This window comes from Neoarius graeffei, chromosome 7 (genome assembly GCF_027579695.1).
Source record: "Neoarius graeffei isolate fNeoGra1 chromosome 7, fNeoGra1.pri, whole genome shotgun sequence".
NCBI classification, from domain to species: Eukaryota; Metazoa; Chordata; class Actinopteri; order Siluriformes; family Ariidae; genus Neoarius; species Neoarius graeffei.
The window spans coordinates 28316472-28343267 of record NC_083575.1 but is presented as its reverse complement, the minus strand read 5'-3'; the positions used below and the strand labels follow the sequence as shown (position 1 = coordinate 28343267).

The following is a 26796-nucleotide window of genomic DNA, read 5'->3' as shown; positions in this document are numbered from 1 at the left end:
ATTATGACAAAGCGTCCTGTTACTTTGTTTAAATCCTTGATGTTTTCTAGTAATATACATACATATTTTACAAGACATTCAGTACAGAGAAGATTTTTGTTGCCTGCGTATAGAACAGGGGCTGGGCAGAGAACACTGCATTATAGAGGAATGTTAGCATGGAATTCTTTACCCTGTTTTTTGGTTAATGAAGTAAATGAGAAAGCTTTTAAAATTAAATTAAAACTGTATCTGTTTACTCGAAATATATGATTATTTTCTGTTCCTCTATAAATAGGATATGTGGTACGATGACTAATTGATGGGACCAACATATTTAAGAAACAAATTTTATTTCCTCTTTTGTTTTTATGTTTTTGTTTGTACAGTCTGTAAAAATGCATGTCTATGTTAAAAATATTTAAGGAATTGTAAGTTTGACCACAGGGAGAACAGCACCCTTCTGTAAAGGGGAAGCTGATGTGGATCAATATAAATAAATAAATAAATAAATAAAAACAATTAATTATTTATTTCACAAATAAAGAGGTACAATGTCTGTCATCTTCCAACACAGAAGGGATCCTGAGGAAGTGCCACCAGAGGATGTACCTACTAAGGAAACTGAACTCTTTTTCTGTCAGTCAGAACATCTTGTTGACATTCTATTATAGGCAAGGCAAGGCAAGTTTATTTATATAGCACATTTCATACACAATGGCAGTTCAATGTGCTTTACAGAAGTAAAAACAAAAACTTTATATTATACTAAAACATTGCAAATTATATTAAAACATTGCTTTATATTATACATTCATTGAAAGTCTCATCTCATCTCATTATCTCTAGCCGCTTTATCCTGTCCTACAGGGTCGCAGGCAAGCTGGAGCCTATCCCAGCTGACTACGGGCGAAAGACAGGGTACACCCTGGACAAGTCGCCAGGTCATCACAGGGCTGACACATAGACACAGACAACCATTCACACTCACATTCACACCTACGCTCAATTTAGAGTCACCAGTTAACCTAACCTGCATGTCTTTGGACTGTGGGGGAAACCGGAGCACCCGGAGGAAACCCACGCGGACACGGGGAGAACATGCAAACTCCACACAGAAAGGCCCTCGCCGGCCACGGGGCTTGAACCCAGGACCTTCTTGCTGTGAGGCGACAGCGCTAACCACTACACCACCGTGCCGCCCTTCATTGAAAGTGTTTTAGCTTTTTCTATATGCTGCTGGTATTACTCCATTACTGTACAGGATAGGAACCGCCTGCATAATACTGTCATGGTGTGTTCTAAGATTGTTGGACTTCCTGCTCGCCACCTGAATACTGTGTACGAGCAGCAGGCTAGCGGCCTGGCTCGTCGAATTCTTAAGGACTCGACTCATGCTTTGTTCCCGGCATTTGAGCAGCTGCCATCTGGTCGCAGGTTCCGCTGTCCGGCCTGTAAGACCCAGAGAAGGAGAGCAACCTTTGTTCCAAGTGTTATTCTCCTCCTGAACTCTAAGAAGTCTAAGACAGTTACAATAACTTAAGTCTTCTGTACAATACTTTAGTGCAATATCACATGTCCTGATGTGCAATATTACAATATCACCTTGTCACTTTAACTACAATGTCACTCTAATCATATTGTCTTTTTAATTTTATCTACGCTTCATTTTATTTATTTGCCATATTTTATCTGCTGCCTTTTTTTTTTACTTTGTTACTGGCAACAGGCCTGCCATTGTACATAATACGCTGGGTTTTTTTGTTTGTTTTGCCCACCCATTTTTGTGATTTTATTCTTTTTGCGATTTTATTTTCTTGCTCTTTTTTTTTAATGTACCGTTCTTCGCCGTTCGGGAATAAATAAAGTTTTGTCTGATCTGATCTGATTTCTCAACAATGCAAGGGAACAAACAAACAACAAAAAAAGCCAGAGGAAGTCTATTACAGGAGTTTTGAGTCCTTCAGGGTTTTCAAAGTCCTTACTGCTTTCTTATTCTTAACATATGCCAACAGGCTGCAATAGTGCTTCAGTTCAACAGAACATTTTTTAAAGCAAGGTTTGGAATCAGGCCATTTGTTCAGGAAGAGTTCCAGGGTTTGGGAAAGTTAAAAAAAAAAAAATTCTCCATGACGTATTTCTTGTGCGCCGGGTCCCGTCGTCACGTGACCAAGCTGTTCCGCCCCCTGAGCTGCTGGCGGGCTCATTGACCAATCAGGTGACGCGATCTGGCCGCCATGTTACGACACACATCGGGTCTGTGCGACATATTGCAGATGGTTTTCATGTAATTGTTGAGAAAATCGCAAGAAAAAATGCCTGCATGTGCCGCAGTGAAATGCACCAACCGCCAGGTCAAAGGCTGTGGACGGACATTTCACCTGTGAGTACTGATAGGGCTGCTTTTAAAGTGTTTTTATTGACCAATAGAATCATGGAGTAGGAGTGAGAGCAACAACAACAACAACAGAAAACACCACACGGGGGGAGGGGTTGCATAAGAGGACTCAGATGTTAAAAGCTGTAAAGTATTTGTGTGCATTCAATGTTAAAATAACCTTATTTTTAATTGAATTAAATTGTTTGATTTCCTTTTTTTTTTAATTTGTAAAGATGATGGATGGAACTTTATTGATCCGTTTGTGAGGATTCCATCAGGGAAATTAAAATTCCAGCATCATTACAGAATAAACCTACGGAGCCGTAGAGGGGACATGGTGAATAAAAAAAATAACAAAGCGTGGGAACGACTTATAAGGCGTGTGCACGAGATATTAATGCGCGCGCACGAGTAGTTATGCGTGCGCTCGGGTAGTTAAAAGTGAGGGGACGAGTTACAAATCGTTCCCGCGCTTTCATTAAGGCGTGTGCACGAGATATAAAGGCGTGCGCACGGGTGAGGGAACGTCTTAATACGCGTTCCCTCGGTTTATATCCAAGGCGTGGGAATGATATCCTATGTCGTTCCTTCGACTTATTAAAATATTCCCATTCTCTCTCAGAACTCTCTTGAGGTGTCTCAGACTTATAATAAAGCCATGTTGGGATGCAAGTGCATCGAGGATTTCTGTGTATCTAAGTCCAATATTAAAATGTAATAAAATAGCGTCTAGTATTTCCGGAGCTACCATGGTGAGCTACAGCCTGTGTGTAGGCAACGAGATCAACGAAAACAAGGATATTGTGGGAATATTTTAATAAGTCGAGGGAACGATATAGGATATCATTCCCACGCCTTGGATATAAACCGATGGAAGGCGTTTTAAGACGTTCCCTCACTTTTTAATAACCCGTGCGCACGCCTTTATAACTCGAGCGCACGTATTAATATCTCGTGCACACGCCTTAATGAAAGCGAGGGAACGATTTGTAACTCGTCCCCTCACTTTTAACTACCGGAGCGCACGCCTTAACGCAAAGCGTGCGCACGGGTTATAACTCGTGCGCGCGCATTAATATCTCGTGCACACGCCTTATAAGTCGTTCCCACGCTTTATTTTTTTTATTCACCATGTCCCCTCTACGGCTCGGCTCGCTAATAAACAAAGGGAACTCATCTCATTATCTCTAGCCGCTTCATCCTTCTTCAGGGTCGCAGGCAAGCTGGAGCCTATCCCAGCTGACTACGGGCGAGAGGCGGGGTACACCCTGGACAAGTCGCCAGGTCATCACAGGGCTGACACATAGACACAGACAACCATTCACACTCACATTCACACCTACGCTCAATTTAGAGTCACCAGTTAACCTAACCTGCATGTCTTTGGACTGTGGGGGAAACCGGAGCACCCGGAGGAAACCCACGCGGATACGGGGAGAACATGCAAACTCCGCACAGAAAGGCCCTCGCCGGCCACGGGGCTCGAACCCGGACCTTCTTGCTGTGAGGCGACAGTGCTAACCACTACACCACCGTGCCGCCCTACTTGTAAACTTTCAAACATAAATTCAAAACAGCACTAAGACACGACCACACTATTCAAATACACTCACCAAACAAATTCTCTGTCATGCAAAATTTCACTAAACACTTTAGAAGTTGTACAGTTTGTTTCTGAAATGGTAGGGAAGACTAGTTTAATTTCACATTCAAATGTCCGTTATATTCTGATTTAAGGTATTTTTACCTTAAAATGTGTAACTGGCTGGTCGAACATTTGCTTATCCATGGAAATTCATTCTCCCGTGCAACCTGGTATTTACATTCATGTTTTTGCAGTTTGGTATTGGGTTTAGTGGCCATGATGAATGACTGCTTGTAAAAAATGTCGGACAGCCTGGGTGAATCCTACATTATGGAAGTGACTGTCGTTCTGTTCGTTGATTGGTTAAAAATCAGTTGACGTCAGCAGTGTTTCTCATACGATTCTGATTGGACATAATCGGGAGTATTTTTAACTTGGCGGTAGCGATTTCCCAAAACCGGGAGATTATCCAGTTTTTAACAAATACGATCGGGAGGCGGGAGACGGAGGCTAAAATCGGGAGCCTCTCATCGAAATCGGGAGGGTTGGCAAGTATGCGCCCTCTGTCCTCCAAATTGACACCAAATTGTCTTTCAGTTCAGATCTGATAAGTTATTCCAGTAGGAGATTGCATTTGGAACAGGAGTATTGATGGTGTATGATCATTTTTACAGCTTTTACACGTGTGTGCACAGTGCCGTTTGCGTGCACCCACCTATAGCACTTTAGGATGGTTTGCAAGAGCGAAAAAAACAAAAACAAAACGAGAAAATCTGTCATCATTTTGTCTGTTTTTGTTGAAAATCTGACAAATCTGGGATGAACGCTGTGACTGAGTCTGAGTTTTGATGGAAATGTCCCAGATGAGATCAAAGCCTAAGTCTAGACATGTTTGATATTGAATGTGAGAGCTCAAGCTCCGGGGCGGCTTGGTGGTGTAGTGGTTAGCACTGTTGCCTCACAGCAAGAAGGTTCTGGATTCGAGCCCAGTGGCAGATGAGGGCCTTTCTGTTACCCCTTTTCCACCAAATCAGTTCCAGGGCTGGTTCGGGGCCGGTGCTGGTTCACAACTCGTTCAACTTGCGAGCCAGCTGAGAACTAGTTTGCTTTTCCATAGCTCGCAGTGCTAAAGGAAGCCACATCATTGTCGCTGTATACGTCAGTTACGTCGCTACGTTTGCATAAACCTTGATGCGAATATCGAAGCAAAAACAACACGGAAGAAGCAGCAGCAACAGCAACAATAATAATAATGGATGACTTCACATTTGTACAGCTGCTGCTTCTCGTCGCTTAAAAATGGCGATCTTTCGCGGTCTTGTTATTGTTGTTGGTCTTAACAACTCCGCCCCCCCGCTGACGTAAGCGGTTCTTTCCTCTGGCCCAGCAGAGAGTTGGTGCTAGCCTGGAAACGGTTTTTCTGGCCCCAGAGCCAGTTCTTTGTCAGTGGAAACAGAAAACCCGGTTCCAAACTAAGCACTGGCCCCGAACCAGCCCTGGAACTGCTTTGGTGGAAAAGGGGCATGTGTGGAGTTTGCATGTGTCTGTATGGGTTTCTTCCAGAGACATGTGGCTCTAAATTGACCGTAGGTGTGAGTGTGAATGGTTGTTTGTCTCTATTACCCCTTTTCCACCAAATCAGTTCCAGGGCTGGTTCGGGGCCAGTGCTGGTGCTGGTTCACAAGTCGTTCAACTTGCGAGCCAGCTGAGAACCAGCTTGCTTTTCCATAGCTCGCAGTGCTAAGAGAAGACACGTCATTACGTCGCTGTATACGTCAGTTACGTCGTTGTATACGTCATACGTCATTGTATACGTCAGGTACGTCGCTACGTTTGCATAAACCTTGGCGCGAATATCGAAGCAAAAACAACACGGAAGAAGCACCAGCAACAACAATAATAATAATGGATGACTTTGCGTTTGTACAGCTGCTGCTTCTCGTCGCTTAAAAATGGCGATCTTTCGCGGTCTTGTTATTGTTGTCGGTCTTAACAACTCCGCCCCCCCGCTGACGTAAGTGGTTCTTTCCTCTGGCCCAGCAGAGAGTTGGTGCTAGCCTGGAACCGGTTTTTCTGGCCCCAGAGCCAGTTCTTTGTCAGTGGAAACAGAAAACCCGGTTCCAAAATAAGCACTGGCCCCGAACCAGCCCCGGAACTGCTTTGGTGGAAAAGGGGCACATGTGTTAGTCCTGTAATGATCTGACGACTTGTCCAGGGTGTACTCCGCCTCTCGCCCATAGTCAGCTGGGATAGGCTCCAGCTTGCCTGCGACCCTGTAGAACAGGATAAAGCGGCTAGAGATAATGGATGGGTGGAACTCAAGCTCAACAGCTCAGATTCAGAAAGAAAAATGAACTGAGTAAATCAGGAGCCTTAATGAAAGAAGGACCATAGCCTGAGGCAGAAATGGCAGTGAGGGATGCAAATAAAAAGACATGTTTTAGTTTGATCAGGAGTTATTTGCATTTACTTAAAGCTAAGCACAATCGACAAGGTAGATCATCCAGTAAAATCATCTACACGTCATGCTCAGGGCAGCACGGTGGTGTAGTGGTTAGCGCTGTCGCCTCACAGCAAGAAGGTCCTGGGTTCGAGCCCCGTGGCCGGCGAGGGCCTTTCTGTGTGGAGTTTGCATGTTCTCCCCGTGTCCGCGTGGGTTTCCTCCGGGTGCTCCGGTTTCCCCCACAGTCCAAAGACATGCAGGTTAGGTTAACTGGTGACTCTAAATTGAGCGTAGGTGTGAATGTGAGTGTGAATGGTTGTCTGTGTCTATGTGTCGGCCCTGTGATGACCTGGCGACTTGTCCAGGGTGTACCCCGCCTTTCGCCCGTAGTCAGCTGGGATAGGCTCCAGCTTGCCTGCGACCCTGTAGAAGGATAAAGCGGCTAGAGATAATGAGATGAGATGAGACGTCATGCTCACTTGCACAAATTGACAAAATGGGCATGATTGTCTGTTTTAACTGCGTGATTTTAGTTTAAATTGAGTGTAAGTTTCTTGATAAGTACTCTTTAAACCAGGGTTGGTCATATTTATTTAGGTATGATTTTAAGTTTGCCTGTACAAAGTGAATGGGAGATGTTTATCATGTTTATATTTCACTGACAGTTGACCAACCCTGACTTAAACTTCCTTTCAAAATATATTTGGAGGAAAATAAATTTTCTTGATATTTTGAATGCTGAACGGTCTCCATCTCCAATGGGATGGAGACCATGTTCAAAGAAACTGCAGATAACGTAAGAAGTGGAAGGGTTATTTTCTGATTTAGGGCGTATAATGTTGATAGTATAACTTTTATATATTTAGGTGCAAAATGGGGCCTAGGGTAAAATAACCAGAATTATTTTTTTCGCGGTGCGGTTTCCATCAAATCCTGCGCTCTGATTGGCTGGCAAGTGGGCCCATATTCTACAGTACGGACCCCGATTACGGACCTCTGGCGACTCGCTCGTTCACAACAACAACAAACATAGTAGCAATTTTTGTCAATATTTATCTTTTTTTTTTTTTTATAAGATTTATAAGATTATCAAAAATCTTATAAATTTTTGCCAGCATTTCTCAGGAGAATAGCATTAATTTTACATCATGGATAGCGATAACGACAGCCTTCACAGCGAAAGTGAGTTTTTACTACCCTGAGGAAGAAGAAATAAAAGAAAACATTTCAGGAGAAAGCTAAAAACCTGTAACTTGCTAACGCCGAGCAAAAACATGGCTGAATCCTGAATGACTCAATTTTGTATAAATAGGGGACTACACAGGCGGCAAAATGTAGTTTTGTTTTTTTTTTCCCTGCCATGGAAGTGCACTTGTATACCGAGGAGGAAGCCATTTGCATTACAGCCGTCAATGAGGATTCAAAATGGCGGCTCGGCTCGGTTTTCCCTTTCAGGCGCTCTTGTTTTCTGTTAGAATTTGGTAAAGAAAAAAATATATTATTTACCAGCTTCAGGTCGGTCCGTATGGTGAAATACCGTGACCTCGGCCTTGAATACTGACCTCGGCCCAGAGGGCCTCGCTCAGTACTTTCAAGACCTCGGTCACGGTATTTCACCATACGGACCTCCCAGCTGGTAAATAACATATATATCTGAATTCAAGAGGCGTTCACGTGCTCATCTGGCAATCACAATCACTGCTAACTTTTTAATACAACATGCACACGGAGCAAACCTTTCTCATGGTCCTGTGTGTGATGCTTAGGTCACTTTGAACGAATTGCAGTGTGATGGCAGACTGTGAGGTATAAAAATCAGCTTGAACGTTTTAAAGAAATGCCATGAAATTTCGGAATGGATATTTGGTCTTCGTGGACATGGTTCTTGAATGTAGCGTGTAGACAGATTTTTTTTTTCTTTCGCTCCCCCAAGTGGTGGAGTATGAATAGTATACATTCAGAGTCTTTTTGAGGGTATCAGTGCACACACGAGCTGTGTCATGTACTGCATTATTTAGCAATAAAACTGAGCTGTGTCAGATTAGTTGTCTAGTTCAGTTGTGAAAATGGTTTATAAACATAGTGTTTACTTGTAAACGTGTAGGGCCGAGGCTAAATATGCCATCCTATCACGCTCATAGAATTTTTTTTTTTTAATGTGATGTCATTTCTAAATAATTAATAATATAAGTGTTTTAATACAATGCTGTGTGTATGATGTCCATGTCCGTTTGTGTTCTTTACAGATTTCCCTTCAGCCGTCCAAGTGTGCTTCAAGAGTGGCTGGCGACCATGAGGAGAGACAAGTGGACACCAAGCCGTAGGTCAGTCCTTTGTTCAGACCATTTTGAAGCAGAGTGCTTTGACCGTACCGGCCAAACGACCCGCCTTAAGGAAGATGCCGTCCCAACCATTTTCAAGTTTTCAAAGCGTCTGCAGAAGGTATTTTTATTTTTATTTTTTTCTTCTCATGGATCCCCCCCCCCAAAAAAAAAGTTACCTTACAGAGGAAAACTAGAGTACATTTTACAATATATTTTACCCTTTATTGAAAACAATGATTCAGCCTTTTTTCTTTATTATTATCTCATCTCATTATCTGTAGCCGCTTTATCCTGTTCTACAGGGTCGCAGGCAAGCTGGAGCCTATCCCAGCTGACTACGGGCGAAAGGCGGGATACACCCTGGACAAGTCGCCAGGTCATCACAGGGCTGACACATAGACACAGACAACCATTCACACTCACATTCACACCTACGGTCAATTTAGAGTCACCAGTTAACCTAACCTGCATGTCTTTGGACTGTGGGGGAAACCGGAGCACCCGGAGGAAACCCACGCGGACACGGGGAGAACATGCAAACTCTACACAGAAAGGCCCTCGCCGGCCACGGGGCTCGAACTCGGACCTTCTTGCTGTGAGGCGACAGCGCTAACCACTACACCACCGTGCTGCCTATTTTTTATTATTATTATTATTTGTACTATTTAGGATTTGTGTGATGGTTTTCGTTAGTTATTTTAAAAGGTACTGACTGCAAAGTCATCTGAAATTCTCTCTTTTTTTTTTTTTTTCTGCATGGCATTTTCCCATGTCTTGCAAGAACAATCATATTGATGTGCTGGGGGTCACTTTTCTCCATTGTGGAACCAAATATCCTACTTCCTGAGGTAAACAGTATGGCTCCACAGAAATAGCAAATTCAATTCATTTATTTATTTATTTAAATGTAAGGCGCTTTAACCAAGATGGCGATGCACGGAAAACTTCGTGCTGATTAAAAATGTATTTTATACCAGCAGATTGCGTTACGTCCAAAAGCTGAAACATGCAGGCATCACAGGTCTGTATAATTTACCCAGAAATGTATTTATATATTACTTATTCTGCACACTGCACGCACTCTGTCTCTTTCTCTCTGCGCTTTCACTGTTTCAGATAGGTTAAATGCAGAAGAGGAATTTCACTGTTTGAGTGGACATGTAACAAAAATAAAGGCTTTGAAAATAAAAACCAGGGCCTTGATGTAGCATAATTCATGGTGTTTAGCTGAATCTGCGTTTTCAGTACATAACAAACATGCTGCTAGTTGAGCCAAGCGTTAGGTCTAATAAAATGTATCGTGTCCAAAGCCCACATCCAGATCTACATTTTTACCATTGCACAGAGCTTTCACATTAACCTGATATAAAATGCTCTCTACACACAGAGGAATGTTTTTCTTCCTGTTTAACTGCAGTTCGCCATTTTTCTCATCTTTCTGGGTTCACCGGGAAGCAGTAAAAAGTTAAACCAGGCTTATCTCCACGTCTGTTATTACATCCAAAAGCACTACATGTCTCTGGAATTGTTCTTTTAGATGGAACTTCTACAAGTTTATCTGTAGATATTTCCTGAATTTGGCTTACAATCATTCGCATACACTTGTGCCAGTCATTGTCCAACACAAAGTTTGGCCAGATAAACAAATCTCCATACTCGTTACTGTGGAGTCGAGCTCATGCATTCTAAGGCTAAGATAGCTAAGCATGAGCTCGAATGACTTAGTAATCCGTCCAGAAAAATGATCTAACCTTGCTCTATCTTGCAGTTGCACTCACTAGACAGGCTTTCCTTTTTTTTTCCCCCGCTGGCAGGAGAGCAGAGTCTGCCATGTTTGTCCATGCCAACTTGTTTTGGTTAAAAGTAGGTCAAACTCGCCCCACGGTGGTCACAAATTGTTGCTCACTTGCTTCGGCAATTTTCAGAATTGTAAAATGTGGGAAGCTTTAGATCACCTATGATACACGGTGTGTGTAGCAGTGAAACATCTCGAAGCTCCAATAGAAATGGAACATTTTGCCCAGAATTCAACTTTGCAGTCAGAACCTTGAAGTCAATCTTTAAAAGTCAATCTTTTAAAGACTTGAAAATACTGATGATGGCAAATGGGAGGGGAAAAAGTGCCCCCCCCCCCCCCCCCCCCCCCCCCCCCCGAATATCATTCTGACTAGTATCAGTATGAAATTGCATTGCTGTTACATCGCCACTCATTTTATTTATGAAAAGTAAAATACTAATACGTGTCATGATATCAGCGGAGCGTGTTCTGGTTCACGATAAATCGGCTCCTTCTGGAGTCCAGATTAGTATCAATACAAGAATAAAGGTAATGATGGCATTTTTAAATATGCCCCTTAAACAACAGGATCCCTAATTAAGAGGATAAAAAAAATACTTTTGCTGGTTTGTAAACACATGTAAAAGGAATGTTCAGTACTTGTCAAAGAAGTGAAAATGTACTTTTTCTGTTTCCATTTAAAAGTGCATTATATTTTGTGTTCTGAAAATTATTTCCCTCAGATCGTTCACATATTTCGATAATTTTTAAAGTTGAATACTTTCGAGCTGCCTGTCCTTAAAACAAAGACAGCGCCTCCAGTGGTGAAAAGAATGTCCCACATATACATATGACCTCTGTGTGTGTGTGTGTGTGTGTGTGTGTGTGTGTGTGTGTGTGTGTGTTGGTTGGTTTATTAGGTGATCTGTACATGGCCAAGTCCATGATTATGTTACGTCACTTTTTTTTTTTGCTCCCTCTTGGAATATAATTTTCTGCCATATGAAGATGCATTAATCCAATAATTCTGTTTTGGTCGTGTAAATACTTGAAGACTGTACATGTACCTACATCACACTATCAAAGAAAGTCCTGAGAATGCTTCTCTGACTAATAACAAGTAATTGAATTTCGGTTTGTTTCGTTACACAAAAAGGACATGAGAAAAAAGAATGACAAGTCTTTGTGCAAAAAATTCTCTCATACTGGGTTCATCTGAAACTGAAAGTGTGATCTCCATACAATGCTGCTGTCCTGGCAATTATTTTGATGCGTTACTTAAACCAAAATAAATAAATCCATTTCAACTATAAGACCAAAATCATGGCTTGCTGCATAATGGAAAGTTGTATTACAGTTTGTCCATCAGAATTTAAACGATCACTTTTGGCATTAAAATGGGTTTGATTTTGAAAAGCAAACCAGTTCCTGGTTTATTTATTTATTTATTTATTTATTAAAATGTCCTTTACACTATCCAATAAAAAAAAAAGCTGCAAGAAATTTGTTGTAAATATAATTTTCCATCAAACCCCTCCATTTGGATCATGTGTGGGTCCGTCTCAGAAACTGGTCTCTCATTTGGGACATTATGGTAAAAAAAATAAATTTTCTAATTTTACTTTTTTTTTTTGCATTTTACCTAACACTCAATGTTTCTTTTGTCATGTTTAATAAGAATAAAGATAGTATCTTGCTTTATCTGGCCTCCACTGTGGAAATGTTTTTTTTTTTATTACAATTCGAATGCTTTTGTAAAATTGATTTCCATCTAAAATAACTCCATCATGAAGAATTAAAGCCCCTCCTTCACAGCTGAGTGAAAATATTGAATAAATTTCCTCTTTTTGATTGCTTGGGTTAAAAATGCCAAGTTATGATGACTGAATTGATTATTCACTTAAATATGAATAATATGATACATTTTGGGGATTTGATTTGGCGAAATGGGACACGATGGAAAAATCAAGAACACACTGGAAAGATGAGAATAACGGCGGTGGTAAAAGAACAGCGACTGTACCGGCTGAAGGTCGCGCGGGTCTCTGCTGCGGCGCGCGAACAACGGGACATCACTACCGCACCGGACGGAGCGGGGGCGGGGCAAAATGACTGGCCGTAGATTCGATCAAAAGTTCGATCTAAATTGACCATGGTTGCAAAATATTGGCCAAAAATACGCAAACACTACGAAATATGAAAGTAAGATGAAAAAGAAACAAAACATTCTATTGCCTTATACTGCAAGACTAAAACAAAATAAAATGTCAAAACTCTCCTTTTCAGCGATAACATCCGAACAGATCACCTGCGTAACAGAAAGACTGCAAACGGAAGCACAATCAACTTCTAACTGTTGGAGTGGAAAATTCCATTCTACACATGCAAATTGTTAATGTGTGTCCTTCCCCGCACACACACAACACGCTACGATAAAAAATAGGCCACAACTCATTTTATAGCTCAGAAATTCATACAAGACCAGCTACCATCGTGACATATTCTGTAAGAAACATATTCTATACCCAACTTTCAGCTTTCGTTTTAAAAAACAAAATCGCAGATTTATAACTAAATTTTTATATGGCGTAGAGATTTTAAGTTACTACTTTTGGTGAGGTCGTGACCTTGACCCTGAGGCTTTCCGTTTAGATCAAAACACACAATCGTATTGGTTTTGGGTCTGCGGGAAACGGAGTTACAATGATGAACGTTTTATTACGGTTATGATTATTTTGTGAGCGCACCAATCCTTAGGTGTATAAAGTTACAACTTAAAATACAATTAGTGATAACTGTAGACTTTTCAGTGGACTACAACCTTTTTAAGGGAATGCGATGTAGTCAACCGTTTATCATGTCCCAGATCAAGCCGCCATTTTTCCACAAATTTGCAGAATTTTTGCCAAATTCTGAATATTCACATCAAAGATTTAGTTTTATCTGTATTATTTCTTTCGTCATTTTATTTCAAATTAAAACCAACATCATTCAAAACCGTATAGTTTATTGACTGAGTAGTGGGGCACCCCCACAGTACCCAGTTGCTGAGACAGACCCATGTACACGTTTCCTATATAGTTTTGGTTCTCTGATAAGGAGGTATTTACAAGTGGAAGTTTTGGTGAGAAATGATAGCCTCAACTCTTCCAATATAATTCCAAGTATACATCGATTTAATCGAAAAAAAATCTAATTGGATTCGCATAAGAGCCAATCGAAACGTTGATGTCGTAGCCTGTAATTCATGGAATTGCCCATATGTAAAGAATCTTCCATTGTTTGCCACAACATTGTTGATCAGATTTAATTTCCAGAATAAAGAATGGTTTCTATGAATTTATATTAAATTGTAAATTCTGCAATGAATACATCAGTTGAAACTCAAATTCCTTCAGTATTGTAAAGAATTTTTTTTTTCCCCCTTCAGGTCAGGCGATCAGCCAGAAAGCTACAAAAGGAGAGGAACACTACACAACAGACTTCTGATCCGAAGGCTGAAGTTACCCCGGCGAAGCCAGTGTCACCCAGTTCGTCCCACGTCTATGTAGATCACTGCTATTCTACAATGCAAAGTCTAAAGACGGTAAAGGGAAGGCTTGATGTAGCCGTTGACCAAATTGATATTCTCCAGAAGAAGGTAAAGTTCTTGCAACAGAAGTCACGTCGCCTGAGTAAGAAGGTGACCTTTCTGCAGGAAGCTGTAGACACTCTAAGAAACCAGAAGCTTGTTTCTACCAAAAGAACGAGGATGCGTTCGAAGAGTTTTTCCTAATGTCCCTGCAGAGGTGATGAAGAGACTCTTGGCAAACAAAGCCAGCAGAAAGCCGAGTCGGAAGTCTTGTCCACATGACTGTGAGAATAAAGTGAAAATGGCAAATAAAGTGAGAAAATAATCCTGTTTCGACAACCGTCGTAAATGGAAAGGAAGAAGGATACACTGTATAAGAGAGAAACTAAAATAATCTCAGTAAAAATAATTACAGGCGTCAAAGAGCTGTTCAAAAAATGATCAGAGACTGAACTGGAAAAGGGAAAAACCAACAATGAAGCGGAGTGCGATAAAGATATGTGAGGAATGTGGGTAAATAAAGTTGAGGAAAATAAGAGGAGGTAATTGGGGGAGTCATAAAATACTTTCCTTGGGCCAAATTTGATCAGCTATGACGGTTTAACATGTAAACCAAGTACACGCGTCTGCAGAACGATGAGTGTGGGCGGGGCGGCGCAAGATGGTGGCCAAAGAAGACACACATTTTCATCCCCCACGAACATTTTCTAAACATTATGGAAGCCATGTCTACTTTGTAATATTTCAGTACATCTCCCTGCTTAGCTTCACAAAAGAAAGTGCCTTAAACTCGACGGTTCCATCCAGAGATCAGATGAACTCAAAGCTAATACTCGCGTTCTACAAAACCGGACTCCTGAGAACATGCCCCCTCCTGAGCACGGTATTAAACGTAAGAATAAAGAAAAAATGCTCAACACCAAACGAGCTTCGCCTAAAGGTGTGAAGACGACGACTTTGACGCTCTCTGATACACAGGCTCACTCTGCAACCACTGTTTACACCGTCTCGGAGGACGCGTACTGCAGCACTAAAGATCGCTGCCAGAGTCTAGCCCCAATACCCCAGCTAGATCAGATGAGGAAAGGACGAAAGGTGACTTGACACTTAATGATTTACAAAACGACATGGCTGCCATTATCCATGGATGCTCTGGTGATCTGGAGAGCATGATAAACCACAAAATAGTCAGCATTGATGCTTAAAAAAAACTATTGATTTCGTGTTTCGAGAGATCGAAACCCTGAAAACTGACATGAGATCAGTGAAGACCACAAATGAAAATAATGTCAAGATGCTGTCAGAGGTGGAAATGAAAATTGACGAGGCAGAGAGACACCAGCAAAGATGGAACCTCGGGCTCTGTGGCATCCCCGAAGACAAAGAAGAAAATATCAAAGCTAAAGTTACCGATATTTGCTATGCTGTTGTCGGGGAGAGCCAGGGAAAAAGAATTAGAGAAGATATTGACATCGTTCACCGCCAAGAACGACCATCATCCGCTTCTGCAGCAGAACAACACGAGACCTAGTATGGAGAAAGGCAGAGGGATGCAATGTTCTCCCAGAACGCGACCTGAGGTTTACAGAGGCTCTCACTGCTCTCCGGGAGAAACTCTGGCTGCTGATCGATGCGGGAAAGAAAGCACACTTGGCTGGAGTTTGTGTAATAATGGAGGGGAAAGATGTTCGTCCATCACCATCTCTGTTTGAAGAACAACATGCACAGATGGACACCTGAAGAAAGAACGTACCATCAGTGCTCCCTGTTTGCGCGGACTGCTCATTGCGCATTCTGCTCTCAGGAACAATGTCATTTATTGCACTTGTACCTGGGAGATCATTGTTATACCGTTCCAGTTGATGTTACTCTGAACTTGATGGGGGATGGATATTGTTTACTTTGTTTGCAGTCATTTTTACATCATCTTTCAGTTATTTCTCTCAATGTCAGGAGTTTACGGCAAAATATTAAACATAAAGCTTTGTTTTTATTTGCCAAACAACAGAAATCTGACTTTTTTTTTTCTTTTTCCAGGAGTCACATTCCGTGGTAAATGACGCTTCCTTTTGGAAAGCCCAGTGGGGAAATGATATGGTTCAGAGAAATTGACAGGGGTTTGCTATCCTTAAAAACACCTTTAATGGGAATATTTTGCACTCAGAACCTGGCCCTAATGGCCGACATGTTATTCGTTCTTAACACAAATAACAACATTCTCCTTCTGGCCAACATTTATGGCCATAACTCCAAACTCGAAAATTACTTTTTTGACTTGATCTCCTCGAATCCTGTTTTACACCTTGGTTATCCAGATACCCAAACCTCATCCTTTTTATGGGTGGAAATTTCAACATCGCTTTAGATGGCCTGTCATGCACACCTTTAACTTGATAGACATATGGAGGGGGGAAACTCCTAATATAAAATCTTTTCCATGGCGTAATAAAACCTGCACCTCTGTGTCACGCATAGATTATTGGTTAATTTCTGACTGAACGAATAGGAGTAATATTTTTGATAAAAGTGCATATTCTGAACCAATTTCGCGTTTTTTTTAAATGAAAGTACGTCCCTTTACACACTCATCCAGAAGGGTAATTTTGCACAAGGCCATCTGTCTACAGCAGAAAAAAATAATAACAAAACGCGTCTGGAAAAATCCCAAGGGAGTCTGGAGCCAGATTCGTGACGTCACCTGCGGAAGCGCCAGCAGGCTGCGCGAGCTTTGCACGGTTTCAGTGCACAGCCTGTGTAGACCAAGCGCTCCCGTTTCTCTCTCATTGTCCGGTCTTTTGGAAAACGATGAGTACTAATCCCATCAAGATTGGTGTTGCTACACCCTCCTACGATACATCTGTTAACCATTTTAATAATTATGCGATAACGTTGAAGAAATTTGCAGAAAACCACCAGGTCATTTTCTCATAAACAAACCAGCGCTGGCATAGGATTCAGAAGGAGGCGTCTCGCATGCGACGCCACGAAAATCAATGTTTCCTGGGAAATCCAAATGCCGAGTTTTTCCAAGGCGGACCAATTCGCCTCGAATGGCTTGATTTCAACTGAATTGTTCAGGTGTTGCACAAGGTAAAAAAAAACTGCACAAAATGTGACAGATATTTGACCAAAGTTTAATATAAAATAGAATTACATTGATCTTGCTCCTGAATTTACCCGTGATATGCACTTTTAATGTATCAACAACTCCCTTAACAGACCGCAGGGCCGTGTCCCTCTTAATCTCGTTTAGTCCTAACTTCACTCATGTATGCAGAGGCTCTTATTGGAAACTAAATAACTCTGTTTTAAAGCATGATTTGGTTTTTAAGAAGGTTCAAAGTTTGAGAAAATGCTTTTGGAGCAGAACTTTAATTGATAAATGCTTTGGCAGAAATTGGGAACTTTTTCAAATTTGAGGTGAGTAAATTTCTGAGAGAATGCGGATCCTTTTTATCCCCCTTTGGCCGAAAGGCCAGAAGGGGGATTATGTTGTGGCGAAGTCCGTGTGTCTGTCCGTCCATCCCGGAAAGGGTTCTCACCTTCTGAAATCAACTCCTCTCACAATTTTTAAGGAATTTCACGAAACTTGGCAAAAGGCTTTGTTATAGGACAGTAATACACACATGTATTGCAAATTTGTTTGCAATATATTGTGCTCTCGGCGCACTCTTGTTATGATCTAAATCCAGAAAAATGAAGAAACAAAGATGACTACTAAAATAACTGCTCTCGCTCAAATTACACCTGAAAACTTATCAGAATGTCATAAACAAGCATTAATTTTCCAACAGAATAAACTGGATGATGTGTATAGAATGAAAGCAGAGGGTGCATTTGCGAGATCAAGAAGAAAATGGTTGGAAGAAGGGGACCAAAACAAAATGCCACTTTTTTTATTTTCTCAGATGAGAAAAATCTCGGAGTAAAATCAACTCAATCCAAAAACAATATAAATGGAACCGTTACTGATGATCCTGTTAAGAGAGCTAATTACTGTTCTTTTTATACAAATCTATACGACTCGCAGGATAATGAAATGGCAGCTAATGATTTTTTTAAACATCTCACTGAAACAAAATCCATCCAAACTGATTTAAAAAAAAAAGTTTGTGATACCCCAATAACCTCAAAGGAAGTCTTGTTTGCCATTCACCACTTAAAACTTAACAGATCTCCAGGGGTAGATGGCTTGACCGGAGTTTTATTTATCCTCCTTTCTCCATGGTTTATTTCCAGAAACCATTGAAAACCAAAGTCTCCCTCCCTCCTACCGTGTCTCAAGGACTCCTAATCCTTATTCCAAAACCTAAAAAAGATCCACTTCACCTTGACAACTGGTGACCTATCTGCTTTCTTAATAATGATTAGAAAATTCGAGCCCAAATATTTGCAAAAAGAATAAAAATTGTTTTTGACCACATTACTGATGAAACCCAAGTTGGCTTGATGAGTAACAGACGCATATCCAGTAACATTAGGCTTGTCTTCGACCTCATTGACCATGCTGATCTCTGCAACAACAATAGTTTTCTTCTATTTATAGATTTCTATAAGGAGTTTGATGCAGTCGAACACGAATTTATATTTCTAGCCTTCGAAAAATTTGGCTTTGGCCCTTATTTTTGTACAGCTATTAAAACTATATGTATAAAAATGCTAATTGTTCAGTTAGACTTCATGCAGACAGACACCTCTCTTGTGCCTCAGTCACAACCGGCCGTACGTGCTCTTACGGCCGGTCTACGTGTAAGAAACGCACGGAGGGCGCGCGTGTGACGTGCTGATTTTCGAGCCGTAGACTGGCCGCAGAGGTTCTTTGTCATGTCAAACAAACTTTACGGGCGCTTACGTTTTTTTCAGGTTGCAAGACAAACTTACGGCCAACGTGCGTCTTTCTCCACGAACAAAAAAAACGCAGCGATTTGGGGAAACGCCAAAAATCGCACAGCCAAAAAAATCGTACGTCCGGTTGTGACCTAGGCTTTAGATTTAATCCAAATCGTGGCGTTAGACAGGGCTGTCCAGTCTTGCCGTACTTGTTCCTGATTTGTGCTCGACTGCTTTCTCATTACATTAAACTTAATCCCTTGAAAGGTATCGCAGTCAACCAGCTTGCTGATGACACTATTTTATTTTTAAAAGATGCTTCACAAGTAGCTATTGAAACAATTAAAACCTTTTCTAATGCCTCTGGTCTTTGTTTGAACATCAACAAGTGTTACCTTATAAGTATTACCTCTATCTCTAACATTCCTGTGAAAGATTCAGTTACTTACCTTGGAATTGCCATCAACAAAAACCCCAAGACTCGAGATGCCTTTTGAATTTCGACCCCATCTTTGGAAAGGTGCAAAAAAACCTTTAACTCATGGCTTTCAAGAGCTTTATCCCTCAAGAGTTTTATTGAGCAAAGCAGCGAGCATAGCCTTACCTCTACATGTCAGCAAGCGGACCTCTAATGCCGTTGATAAAATGCTTTAAGTCTGTATAGAAAAACAAAATGCACTATTTTAGAAAATCAGTCTTTATGAGCTCATGAACTTCCTTGAATTTTCCACTTTCAAAATCAACCGGCTAAAACAATTTCTTAAAACTCCTCAATTTGGAATTGGACTTCAATTTTGAACTTTACTCCCAATTACATTTTTTTTTTCAAAACTTCGAGGTGTCAAATTTATTCTACTATGCAGCTATGATATTAATAAAATCCCCCTGAAGTTATCAAATTTCCAAAAACAAATGCTTCGTTCTTGGTCTTTAATTTACAAGCACAATTTTTTTTCCCCTCACAGATACGATATCTGGAACAATAGAGACCCATCAACACACATCGTTATTCTTGGAGACCCGGTTTGCCCATGGTATTTCTCTGGTTACTCAACTCCTCGATTCTAGTGGTATGTTAATGTCGTAGTCTGAATTTTTCTAAACCAATATTTAACAGTTATTCCACGAAATCGAGTCGGACATGAGCTGATAGACGACGAGGCGCGTAGCACCGAGTTGTCTATAAGCCATGTACGATGAGATTGAGTGAGTGGAATAACTGTTTTATTCTATCCATGTTCACTGGATTTTGAGAAACGGCATATTTATTTTTTGCAAATTCAATAAATAAAAACTTTTTATACAAAACGTTGGACAAAGTCATTTCAGCTTAGAATGTAAACAAACCGGCGAAGTGACGGTAGCGATTTGTGAAAAATGCGATAATAGTTATTACCGTCAAATACTTTAATTCCATATTTTGCTGCTTTTATTTTTGGGGGTTTTCTTCTTTAGGGTTTTTTAGCGGTTGGCAAACCAACTTAAAGGTGCGTTATCGCCACCGACTGGGCTGGAGTGTGGAACAGGAGCTATTGGGGGGGGGGACTATATTCTTTTAGCTATTTCTGTTTCTTTTAAATACTTGACACACTTTTGAGGTTTTGTTTTTGAGTAGTTTTTATTTCATCCTCAGTTGGTTCAGCAACACAGTCTGCCTTTTTGTTTTTCTCTACTCATGGTATACAAGCTGATAGCCTAGTAGAGCTACCTAATAGAGTAGCCAATCAGAGCGCATGATTGCTCATATCCAGTGAATGTGGATAGAATATAAACAAGTATACCTGTACCACCAAGGGAATACGCCCTAGTTTTTGACGCAATCCCTTGTGGTGTCATCTTGCTTTTTTAGAAACTCGGTCCCTTCTGTATTGTCCCCGTTACCACTAGATCCTACTGTTACTGATGTTAGCTGGTTCTGTTTCTCCTCAAGGAAAAAAAAAATTATAAAAATATTATTCGTGGTCTATTTCAAAAAGAAATTGTCCCTTTCAAATATCTCCTACTGGAATAACATCAGATCTGAACTGGAAAAAAAAATTTGGAGTCTTCCCTCTCAATAGGATTATGAATAAGATCAAAGCAGTGACTTTCAAAATGATTCATCGCATTTATCCCACCAAGGTTTTTCTCTCTTCTTCTTTAGTGTTCTGCCTGACGGCAGGTCAGAAGGATTACAGTAGTGGCTTCCCGTTGCCTTCTACTGGATTATCAGAGGTTTTCTCCTCTCAACCATTCACACACGCGGGCAATTTAGAGCCACCAATTAGCCTAGCCTGCATGTCTTTGGACTGTGGGGGAAACCCACGCAGACACGGGGAGAACATGCAGACTCCACACAGAAAGGCCTCCGTTGGCCACTGGGCTTGAACCTAGAACCTTCTTGCTCTGTGCCACCCCAAGGTTTTTCTACAAAGATACAAAAAAAGACATCAATGTGAATTGCTCTTTTTGTCGACTGGCTTGTGAAAATATCAAACATTTTTTATTTTGGTTGTGTCCCTGCTCTTCTGTTTTGGTGACATGTTTGTGCATTTATTTCCTAAAATATTGATGGTCATTTCTCATTAACCTATGAAAATTTTTGAGGTTTTTTTTTTGGGGGGGGCTTTTTTCACCTTTATTGGATAGGACAGTGTAGAGACAGGACAGGAAATGAGTGGGAGAGAGAGACGAGGAGGGATCGGGAAATGACCTCAGGTCGGAATCAAACCCGGGTCCCTGGATTTATGGTATGGCACCTGAGCCACGACGCCCCTTGAGGTTTTGTTTTTGAGTAGTTTTTATTTCATCCTCAGTTGGTTCAGCAACACGGTCTGCCTTTTTGTTTTTCTCTACCATGGTATACGAGCTGATAGCCTAGTAGTAGAGTAGCCAATCAGAGCGCATGATTGCTCATATCCAGTGAATGTGGATAGAATATAAACAAGTATACCTGTACCACCAAGGGAATACGCCCTAGTTTTTGACGCAATCCCTTGTGGTGTCATCATGCTTTTTTTTTTTAAACAAACCCTTCCTTTAAAACAAAGCAATTCTAGATTATTAATCTGATCCTTTACTTGCAAAATCACATATCTATAAATCCCAAGTTCTCTAATTACAGACAATCTTTTCTATTTTTCAAAAAAATAAATCCCAATACTTTTCACTCAGTTGAAAAATCTAAAAAGTGTTAAGGTTATTTTAAGACTGAATGTATGCAAATACTTTAAACTTTTGTAACATCCGAGTTCTCTTATGTAACGCCCTGCACTCTCAGAAATACAGGTCCAGTAGGAGTCTATTTCTGTACCCCAAGGTACAATCTACACAAATGTACCTCTAGGACTCATTATTGGACCTCAAGGTTAGTGCCAAAAAGATACATATATGTTCCCTTGCAGTATTTTAAAGAGTACAAATACACTACCGTTCAAAAGTTTGGGGTCACTTTGAAATTTCCTTATTTTTGAAAGAAAAGCACTGTTCTTTTCAATGAAGATCACTTTAAACTAATCAGAAATACACTCTATACATTGCTAATGAGGGCGGCACGGTGGTGTAGTGGTTAGCGCTGTTACCTCACAGCAAGAAGGTCCGGGTTCGAGCCCCGTGGCTGGCGAGGGCCTTTCTGTGCGGAGTTTGCATGTTCTCCCCGTGTCCGCGTGGGTTTCCTCCGGGTGCTCCGGTTTCCCCCACAGTCCAAAGACATGCAGGTTAGGTTAACTGGTGGCTCTAAATTGAGCGTAGGTGTGAATGTGAGTGTGAATGGTTGTCTGTGTCTATGTGTCAGCCCTGTGATGACCTGGCGACTTGTCCAGGGTGTACCCCGCCTTTCACCCGTAGTCAGCTGGGATAGGCTCCAGCTTGCCTGTGACCCTGTAGAACAGGATAAAGCGGCTAGAGATAATGAGATGAGACATTGCTAATGTGGTAAATGACTATTCTAGCTGCAAATGTCTGGTCTTTGGTGCAATATCTCCATAGGTGTATAGAGGCCCATTTCCAGCAACTCTCACTCCAGTGTTCTAATGGTACAATGTGTTTGCTCATTGCCTCAGAAGGCTAATGGATGATTAGAAAACCCTTGTACAATCATGTTAGCACAGCTGAAAACAGTTGAGCTCTTTAGAGAAGCTATAAAACTGACCTTCCTTTGAGCAGATTGACTTTCTGGAGCATCACATTTGTGGGGTCGATTAAATGCTCAAAATGGCCAGAAAAATGTCTTGACTATATTTTCTATTCATTTTACAACTTATGGCGGTAAATAAAAGTGTGACTTTTCATGGAAAACACAAAATTGTCTGGGTGACCCCAAACTTTTGAATGGTAGTGTATATGTTCCCTTGCAGTATTTAAAGAGTACAAATAAGTACTTTGGAGGATACTGCCCCAATGACAAGCCGTTGTGCCCCTAAAGCTACAATATTTTCTCAGAATGTGGTTTTACTGGCTTTGCGTTATGTTTTCTATTGTTGTTCCTGTTATCAAGCCTACTGTATGATTTCTATTTGTCAATAAAAACGACTTAAAAACTTAACGTATTATCCTTGAGAAACCTATTTCCATGTTATTCAGGAACAACTGCAGTTTTTTTATATAATGATGACAAATAAAACTTATGTTACCTACCTTTTACCCTGTTTTATTAATTTATCCAAGAATATTAGAAATCCAAGTCAATAGTGTGTCAACCATAAGATTTTCAAGTTTGGCCGCCATAACGGTTTACGTGCATACAGTCTGACGACGCACCCAAATCCGTGGTATGGTACGTATTAAAAGTTCAACATGGAACAAAATATGGGGGAATTTGTGTACCCAAAGCATTGCCAGAACCAATTACTGTAACTGTGGATGAACGTTCTGATGTTACAGGTGGTTCATGTTCTGTCTACAAACCCTTTTCATCAGTATTACACATACAATGAGGTTTGTCCAAAAGATCATACTTCTTCAAAATTGTATGTAATTCTTCAAAATAAGATGAAACAACATCCTCAGATGTTGATTCGGCTTGAGCAGCTGACAGGCCTCTAGGTTTTGTGACGCTTAATTCAGGCCAATGCTTCATAAAGCCTTCTAGTGGGCTGTGAATTTTTTTCAAGTTTGAAGCTAAATACAAAGTAGTTCAGGATGTCGTAGTATCCCAAATCTGGTAGCTGGTTTGCCATACATTTTTCAAGTGGAATAAATACATTTGGGGGTAAGTTAAGAAGAACAAGCCTTTATTTTGTCACATTCCTCCTCTACATTTAACATGCACACGCACAGTGAGGGAGAGAGCACACAATAGGCAGAATAAATAAATGTTTGTAGGTAAATTATATGGATCTATGATGCCTGCTGGAAGCGAAGAGCAGGGAGGATTGAGAATCAAGCCGCTGTGGTTTGTTTACACCTGATGCTAAAACTTGTAGCATCCTAGCAACCATCGCAAGAATGTGTACAAAAAGCCCAGAAACTCCTATTTACCTGGGCAAAAACGACACAGGATTTATCTTGTAGTGCCCTGATCCCCAGATCTTTAACCCAGCCATGTGTAAAAAGTTGTATGCCTCCATGCTCTTCCAGGTTTTCATCTATGTGTCCATGTAGAACGATTTCTGCAGCACCAGGTAGTTTGAGATGTCGGGGAACTCAACAGATGGATAATTTTCCAACTCGAATGAATGAATGAATGAATGACTTTTATTTAAACACGATAAGTTGATCAGCAGAGCTGGTGGGGTCATGCATGTACAGATACAAATAATTACAAATACAAACGACTAAAAATATACACAATCTTTAAAAAAAAACCCTTAAATCTGTTAATTGTCTTCACATTAAGTTAATAGCATGCGTAACATATGCATATATATCATTATGCATGTTGTCATTGTATTTAGTTACGGCTACGATAGGGTCAATTTATTCTACTAATGTCAAATTTAGCTAGAAAATTTTTTTCATAAGAAAAATCCTTTGTTAGCGTGTAAGGATCTAATCCCATTGAGTGGTTTCTATATTTACTTCTTCTGAGTGTGATTCTTGGTTTTAATAACTTGCTTGTTTGCTGTACATAAACATGGCAATAAGTTCTTGTGTTAATGGACCAGACTCCACTTTTGGATCATTAATCCCTTTTGACTGAGAATGCCCTGCATGCATGGTTTGGCTTCTGGCTCATCCATACAGTTTTAAATACAATACCTACAATTAAAAACAGTTTGTTTTTATTGCATTTATTTAATTCCTGGGCTCCCATCTGCAACAGGGTGTGATGTTGCATCCCATTAATACACTTTACAATAGATTATTAGATTCTAATAGAATAGATGAGCCAAAATAATTAGGGATCTTTTTTTAATGGGCCCTTAACGTAGAAAAGGTTGAGAACCCCTGCTTTAAACCATTTCATGGAAAAAGGATGGTCTTTATTACACTTCTGGAGGCTGAAGGTGTACTCTGAGGCCAAGGTGACAACTTCTGGCTTGGTGTCCAATCCTCCATAACTTTAACGTGTTCCACAAAAAGAGCATCATCACCATCAAGGGAAAGCACAGGTGATAAACCTGAAGATGATTTTTCTGGGTCGACTCTTCCAAGAACTCTTTGTCTTTGTGTCGTCTCAGGAACACAGTAGACATTTGCAGCTTTCCATACTGACATTCCTCATTCTTTTACTGCAAAATACAACCTATATTTCTTTCCCATCTTATCTGGTGTGATCTAGAAGCAAAGTATTTAGTCAGTCACCAATTGTGCAAGCTCTCCCACTTAAAAAGATGAGAGGCCTGTAATTTTCATCATAGGTATACCTCAACTATGAGAGACAGAATGAGAAAAAAAAATCCAGAAAATCACACTGTCTGATTTTTTTTAAAGAATTTATTTGCAAATTATGGTGGAAAATAAGTATTTTGGTCAATGACAAAAGTTCATCTCAGTACTTTGTTATATACCCTTTGTTGGCAATGACAGAGGTCAAACGTTTTCTGTAAGTCTTCACAAGGTTTTCACACACTGTTGCTGGTATTTTGGCCCATTCCTCCATGCAGATCTCCTCTAGAGCAGTGATGTTTTGGGGCTGTCGCTGGGCAACACGGACTTTCAACTCCCTCCAAAGATTTTCTATGGGGTTGAGATCTGGAGACTGGCTAGGCCACTCCAGGACCTTGAAATGCTTCTTACGAAGCCACTCCTTCGTTGCCTGGGCGGTGTGTTTGGGATCATTGTCATGCTGAAAGACCCAGCCACGTTTCATCTTCAATGCCCTTGCTGATGGAAGGAGGTTTTCACTCAAAATCTCACGATACATGGCCCCATTCATTCTTTCCTTTACACAGATCAGTCATCCTGGTCCCTTTGCAGAAAAACAGCCCCAAAGCATGATGTTTCCACCCCCATGCTTCACAGTAGGTATGGTGTTCTTTGGATGCAACTCAGTATTCTTTCTCCTCCAAACACGACAAGTTGAGGTTTTACCAAAAAGTTCTATTTTGGTTTCATCTGACCATATGACATTCTCCCAATCCTCTTCTGGATCATCCAAATGCTCTCTAGCAAACTTCAGACAGGCCTGGACATGTACTGGCTTAAGCAGGGGGACACGTCTGGCACTGCAGGATTTGAGTCCCTGGCGGCGTAGTGTGTTACTGATGGTAGCCTTTGTTACTTTGGTCCCAGCTCTCTGCAGGTCATTCACTAGGTCCCCCCGTGTGGTTCTGGGATTTTTGCTCACCGTTCTTGTGATCATTTTGACCCCACGGGGTGAGATCTTGCGTGGAGCCCCAGGTCGAGGGAGATTATCAGTGGTCTTGTATGTCTTCCATTTTCTAATAATTGCTCCCACAGTTGATTTCTTCACACCAAGCTGCTTACCTATTGCAGATTCAGTCTTCCCAGCCTGGTGCAGGTCTACAATTTTGTTTCTGGTGTCC

General features: G+C 40.9%; 1 long non-coding RNA gene across 3 annotated transcripts; it reads left to right on the top strand.

Annotated features, from left to right (window-relative positions):
- Positions 1-2215: 2215 nt before the first annotated feature.
- LOC132889206 (uncharacterized) lies at positions 2216-23411 on the top strand. 3 transcript variants are annotated; one of them, XR_009655021.1, is made up of 5 exons: positions 2216-2362; positions 8634-8829; positions 9493-9559; positions 9692-9732; positions 13919-23411. It is a non-coding gene; the product is annotated as an uncharacterized LOC132889206 (long non-coding RNA). The 3 variants fall into 3 exon arrangements; XR_009655020.1 differs by lacking the exons at positions 9493-9559; positions 9692-9732 and having other exon boundaries at positions 13919-19959; positions 21033-23411; XR_009655019.1 differs by lacking the exons at positions 9493-9559; positions 9692-9732.
- Positions 23412-26796: the final 3385 nt, after the last annotated feature.